This window comes from Cricetulus griseus, chromosome 4 (genome assembly GCF_003668045.3).
Source record: "Cricetulus griseus strain 17A/GY chromosome 4, alternate assembly CriGri-PICRH-1.0, whole genome shotgun sequence".
Classification (NCBI taxonomy): domain Eukaryota; kingdom Metazoa; phylum Chordata; class Mammalia; order Rodentia; family Cricetidae; genus Cricetulus; species Cricetulus griseus.
The window spans coordinates 143994702-144000915 of record NC_048597.1 but is presented as its reverse complement, the minus strand read 5'-3'; positions in this window follow the sequence as shown (position 1 = coordinate 144000915).

The following is a 6214-nucleotide window of genomic DNA, read 5'->3' as shown; positions in this document are numbered from 1 at the left end:
TATAGTTTCTCAGACACTTTTGAGATTAGTCAGAAGGTCTCAATGCTGGGAACAGCACAAGCTCATGAGAAGGTTCTATGGTGTATAGTGAAATAGTGCTGAGCAAGAAAAAGGGCCAACAGCAAAGGAGACCATGACATGGGTGAATGTCGGATCTGACCAGGGGGCAAGGCAGATCTAAATGAAAATGTAAGTGCTACCTTGTCATAATTTCTAGAGCAGCAATACGGTCTTCTTTATGGTGGTGGAAATCAGCAGAGCTTGTGTGGGGGGACCAAGTACAGAGGTACACCAAAAGTATAGGGTGGTGAAACTGGCCTCAACCCTGGCCTGAAGGTTGGTCACACAGGTGTAAACAGGCAGGGTTTTCCACTCACCAATCTCTCCTCAGCCATGCTGCAAATGTCAGGATGTTGTTCTCTCAGGGTCGGATAGCATTTCACTGTGTATAATCTACCACTTTTTTCCTATCCACTCACCAGCTCTGGGCAATCACTGAGTGGGAGGAAACAGACTAGACATCTGACAAGGAGTTGATATTCAGAATATATTTTTAAAAATCCACATACTCAATAGCAAATAAATAAAGATAATGGAGTCGATCTTAATGGGCATTTCTCAAAAGAAGGCACACAAATGGCAAACAAGTATATGAAACAAATGTTCAACTTCATTAATCACCAGAGATTTCAAAACCACAGTGAGATATCCATGAGTCACTATCAAGAAGTCTAAAAATAAGTGTGTTGTGAGGACATAGGGAGAAAAGAACCTTGGCACGCGGTTGTCAGAAGTGTAAACTAGCACTTTAGCTACTAGAGAGAATAGTATGGAGATGCCACAAAGAATTAAACGTAAGAAGTTTTGTAAAGACACATGCTGAGACAGATCTCTGTGTAAGTTTAAGGACAGCCTGATCTACATAGCAAGTTCCACGCCAGCGAGGGCTACATAGTGAGACCCTGCCTCAAAAGCAAACAGACAACAACAAACTGCAGATTTGCCGTTTCAGAGACATAAGAACCTCTGTGAGTGACACTCTTAGGAAATTCAGATTAAGTATCATGGGCTATATGCTGAAACCTAGCCAAGAGCTGACCTCTAGACCATGGGGACAAAACTCTGAATCTGAATGTACAGTATTCAGAGAGGTGGAAATGTAGTCGTAGGCAAAGTCTGCAGAGCACAGAAACACAGCTTCCAAGAAGCACGCCACATACTAGGAAAGGGTTTCACAAAAGCTGGACTGGGATTCACGACTGAACTACTAAGGGCTTCCCAGGAGTGTGGCCAGTATACACAACTGATTCTGAGAGGCATGTCCCCTGGCCAGACCAACATCAAAAAAGAAGCCTCCCAAAGGAGGGCCTACAGGCAAGAACAGCATTTACAGCACAGCCCCTGAAGGACCAGCCCCTGTGTGACCAGCATTTGTGATCCAGCACAACAAAAGAACACTCAGGGCTAGGATAGGCATCTGTGATCCTAGCCATTATTCTTCTGTGAGAGGAGTTCTGAAGATAGACTGAGAAGATGAGAGCTGAACTCTACTGAGGTTCAGTCCCTCTTGAGCACTGCGAACCACCCCCACTGAAAGAGTCACTATGGGGAATGGTTCAGTGAGTGACGTGTTTGCTGTATAAGCATGACAGGCTGTGGTGTTTGGATTCCTAGAACTCATGCAAAGGCCAGGAGTTTCAGCAACTGCTTCTAACTCCAGCACTTGGAGGTATATCCTGCCTGAGGGGCTTATTAGTGGATCAGGCAAGCTGAAATGGTGAGATTCAGGTTCAGTGAGAGAGATCGTTTTTTAGATAGATAGATTTAGATAGATAGATAGATAGATAGATAGATAGATAGATAGATGATTGATAGATAGATGGTGATAGATAGATGGTAGGAAGATAGATAGATGGTGATAGATAGATAGATAGATAGATAGATAGATAGATAGATAGGCAACTGAAGAAATACATCCTGACATCAATCTCTATCTGCATCTATGAGGACAGTCTCTCTCTCTCTCTCTCTCTCTCTCTCTCTCTCTCTCTCTCTCTCTCTCTCTCTCCTTCCCTCTCACAAGCACAACTGAATGAAATAAAGAAGTCTATACAACAAGGTATGAAAGCATAACTCAATGAGGAGATACTGGAAATAAAAATCTTAACTAGTCACATGAAAAGCTCATGAAAGCCTCACCCACGGAATAGTAGAATGGGAAGTAGAACAGCAGGTCTTGAAGACAAGGTAGATGAATTGGAACGTCAGTCAACAGCAAAGACAAATATTAATAATATATTAGCAAATAATTTTCCAAATATAGATCTTAAAATGTCCAACCAGGCCCTGAAAGAATCTGGAACACAAAACAAGTAAGACCAGAAAATAACTTCCCTGGCCCATAGTATAGTTAAAACAAAAGAAGTACATGGAAAGTTGCAAGAGAAAACATCAATTCACACATAAAGACAGGCCCAGAAAATGATCCATGGACTTCAACACACACTTTAAATGCCAAGGGGCTAAGAGTGCTTCATCCCAAGCTCTGAAAGATGACTGCTGCCAGCCCAGAGTACTCTAACTACCCAGCAAAACTATCTGTCATAATCTGAGCAGAAAGAAAACATTTCCATGATAATAACAGGCTGAAAAAAATTCCTGACGACTAAACAAGCTCTACAGAACAGAGATGGAATCTCTGAAGCTGACTTCCTTCAGGAGGGACGAGTTGAATTTTTAAAAAAAAGAGAAAGAAAGAAACCCCCAGCTAAAAATTTCCAGGCCCAGATGAGTTAACTCTGAATTCTACTGTTAAAGAGCTAAGGTCACATTATTCCACAAAATAGAAAAAGAAGTAATGTTAGCAAACCTTCTGACAAAGCCAGTGCTATTCCGACACCAAACCAGATAAACATATAACAAAGAAAATTACACAGTGAACACAGGAGCAAATTTTCTCAATAAAATATGGAATTCTGTTGGGAGCCAAATCTCAGGGCTTGGCATGAGATCCTAGGCCATGCTTGGCAGGCCACATAGATAACCTTTACATAGCAGCTCCTTAGAACCTCAGCTCAAGAAAAGAAACAACTTGACCCAGTTCTCCACCCACAGGCTCAGTCACCTAAGCAACCCTCCCTGGACCTCTTAGTCAAACTCTTTACCCTACCAAACATCCTCTTTGTGGCTTCCTAATATCCTGCCTATACCAACACCTTGTGCTCAAACAACCCATTCTGCCCCTCCCCATATCCTGACTATATAAGCTAGCCTGAGAAAAGTAAAGTTTGCCACTTGATCAGAATCCTGTCTTGTGGTCGTTCTTTCTGCGTCTCTTGTCCCCATTCCCTATCCCTGACTCTCTTGCCTCAGGTTGATGTCCTGCAGGTCAGGACAGAATTCACCTTTACAAAGAAAATGAGGATACTGAAAAGGAAAATCAAAGAAGATACCAGATGGTGGAAAGCCGACTCATGCTCCTGAATTGTCAGAGTTAGCACTGTAAAAATGGCTAGATTAACAAAGGTTATCTACAGGTTCAATGCAGTCCTCATAAATCTTCCAATGATATTTACACAGAACCAGGAAAAGCAATACAAAGATTTATCTGGAAACACCAAAAGCCATGAATAGCTAAAGTAATCCTTAGCAGACAGAACATGGCTAAATATATCAAAAATTAAACTTCGGAGCCACTGTGACCAAAACAGCACAGTACTAGCACAGTTACAGACACATCAATCAATAGAATAGAATAGAATAGAATAGAATAGAATAGAATAGGAGGACCCAAATATAAACCCTCATAGCTAAAGTGTCCTGGTTTTTAACAAAGATTTTAAAAATACACATTGAAGAAAAGACAACCTCTTCAACAAATAGTGTGGGAAAACTGGATGCACACATTTAGCTCTCACCCAGAAAAAAAAAAAAAACCTCCAAATGGGTCAAAGACTTTAAGGTAAAATGTGAAACTCTAAAACTGTTAAAAGACAGAGTGAGTGAAACATCTCAAGACACAGGCATAGGAAAGGCCTTTCTCAATATGACTTCCATCCCTTAGGAAATAAGGCCAACAAATGACAAACGTGACTTCCTAATTGAGTGAAGAGACAACCTACAGAATGAGAAAAAAACCTTCCTATCTATACATCTGACAAAAGAGTAATTCCTAGAATATATAAGGAACTCGAACACCTACATAAGAAAGCAAACAACCCAGGCAACCAATGGGCTAAATGAACATGAATTTCTCCAAAAATACAATACAAATGGCCAATAAACACAGGGGGGACGTTCAAGTGCACTAGCCATCAGGAAAAGGCAGCCTAGAGTGAGGTTCTGCCTTATCCCAGTCCAGAGGAGAATCCTTAGGAAACAAATAGCAAACGCTAGTGGGGATTCAGACGAAAGGGAAAGAAGGCTTACTCTACACCCCTGGTGGGAAAGTAAACCACACCAACCTACCTCTCACCTGACTCTGTCTACGCAGTGGTGGTAGGGTCTGTGTGTCTGTATCATTGTGATTGTGTGCTATAATCAGATTTATTATCTGTTATAAACTTTACTATGGTTTTTAAAATATCATTAGGGTTACTAAACGTGGTCCCTCTTCTTTGAGGGCTGCTCTCCATTCTTTTTTTATGGCTTATCTTACTTACTCTGAACCCCACACTCAATTTTAATAAGCTCTACTCTGCCCTAGGCTGGCTCCACAGCTGTCCAGATCAGTCCCTTTGAATCATCATCACTGCTGTTGTCCCGAGCCACGCACCTGAAGCAAGGGCCAGTTTGCTTGCTTGCTTTCCATGTTGCAGCCACAAGAGGGAGCGCTGTGACAGTTCTGCTTCCTTGTTGCAGCCACAAGAGGGAGCGCTGTGACAGTTCTGCAGCCAGGCAAACTCCATGATGACATGAACCAAAAAAAAAAAAAAAGTTAAGATGAGGGCAAAAGTGAAGGGAAAACACGGCTCAAAGAGAAAAGCAACCAAGAAAATAACCTAGAAATTGGAGGCAAAGGCATTAAAACAGTTATTATATGCTACATATTCAAGATGCCAGAGGAAAGACTACAGCTGTCCATAATACACCAACGATCGTTTTTCAAAGATGTTGAGATCGAGGGCAAAGGATGAAGTTCAGCTTTGTGCAGAGACCGTGAGATAGATTCTAAGCATGGTGAGCGGAAAAGGAGGAGTAGGGGGAGGGGAGTGGGAAGAAAGGGAGGAGGAGGAGGAGGAGTGGGAAGAAATGGAGGTAGTGGGGGAAGAAAAGGAGAGAGGGAAGGAAGGGAGAGGAAGGGGAAAGGGAATAGGGAGGATGAAGAAAGGAGAGAGGGAAGGAAGGGAGAGGAAGGGGAAAGGGAATAGGGAGGATAAAGAAAAGGAGAGAGGGAAGGAAGGGAGAGGAAGGGGAAAGGGAATAGGGAGGATAAAGAAAAGGAGAGAGGGAAGGAAGGGAGAGGAAGGGGAAAGGGAATAGGGAGGATGAAGAAAGGAGAGAGGGGAGGGAGGAAAAAGGTGGGGGTTGAAAAAGAGAGAGGGAGAGGGGAAGGAAGGGAAGGGGAAGAGAGCAGGAGGAAAAGAACAAGGGGGAGGAGTGGGGGAGGAAATGATCTTGTGTTGAACGTCCACTCCTGTAGTCCTGGCCACTCCGGAGGCTGAAGTAGGAATATCAAGAATTCATAGCTAGTCTGTGCCATATAACACAAGTTTTCCGTTTTAAATAAATGAATGAATAAACAAATTAATTAAGTTGAACTTTTGCCAAAAAAAAAAAAATCTACAATGGTAATCATGAAAACACAATGGATGAGATGAGCAGAGTAGCAGAGTAAACACTACAGGAAAGATCAGGGAACTTGAAACTATAATAATTCAAGCCATGAAAACTGAAATACAGAAAAATGTACTGATTGCAAATCGTGAATAGTATACTGTGAACAACTTCAATCTAATATATGAAGAACTAAAAATGCTTCTAAATGTTTTTTTTAAAAAATATGAAAGAAACCTCTAAATTGTCAGACAGACCATGAGAATTTTTTATAGGTTCCTTGGGAGTAAAAACAAACAAACAAAAACAGACAGGCAGTGGTGATGCACGCCTTTAAATCCCAGCACTCTGGAGGCAGAGGCATGTGGATCTCTGTGAGTTTAAGGCCAGCCTGGTCTACATAGTGAGTTCGAGGACAGCCAGGGCTACACAGAGAAAC